This window comes from Penaeus monodon, chromosome 23 (genome assembly GCF_015228065.2).
Source record: "Penaeus monodon isolate SGIC_2016 chromosome 23, NSTDA_Pmon_1, whole genome shotgun sequence".
In the NCBI taxonomy this organism is placed as follows: Eukaryota; Metazoa; Arthropoda; class Malacostraca; order Decapoda; family Penaeidae; genus Penaeus; species Penaeus monodon.
In genome coordinates, this window is record NC_051408.1 from 42,715,883 (window position 1) to 42,716,185 (window position 303).

Here is a 303-nt window from a genome sequence, read left to right on the forward strand (position 1 = left end):
GTAAAGTATAAAGTTTAAATTCGACAAACTTAATTACTAATGAACTCCAAATACAAATGGATCTGATTATTTAACAAACTAATCTATCATTTAAGAAATCTGCTCTATTTTGCCATGTAAGTTATGAAATCCTTCCTCCCAGCCCTAATATAAATGATGTTTCATCAGAGCTTTTGGTGACTACATACACCGCATTACACTGAAATAACACTTTGAAGCTTGGAACATTCACACACAACTTTTTCTATAACCCTGTCTACACAAATGAATAGTGACCTGACACAAATGAGAGTTTGTCAACAG

The 303-nt window shown here is 32.7% G+C and overlaps 1 protein-coding gene across 1 annotated transcript in view; it reads right to left on the reverse strand.

Annotated features, from left to right (window-relative positions):
• LOC119588093 (conserved oligomeric Golgi complex subunit 8-like) overlaps positions 1-303 on the reverse strand; it is a gene marked incomplete in the record, with an annotated part of 12,586 nt that overhangs the window by 1,338 nt on the left and 10,945 nt on the right.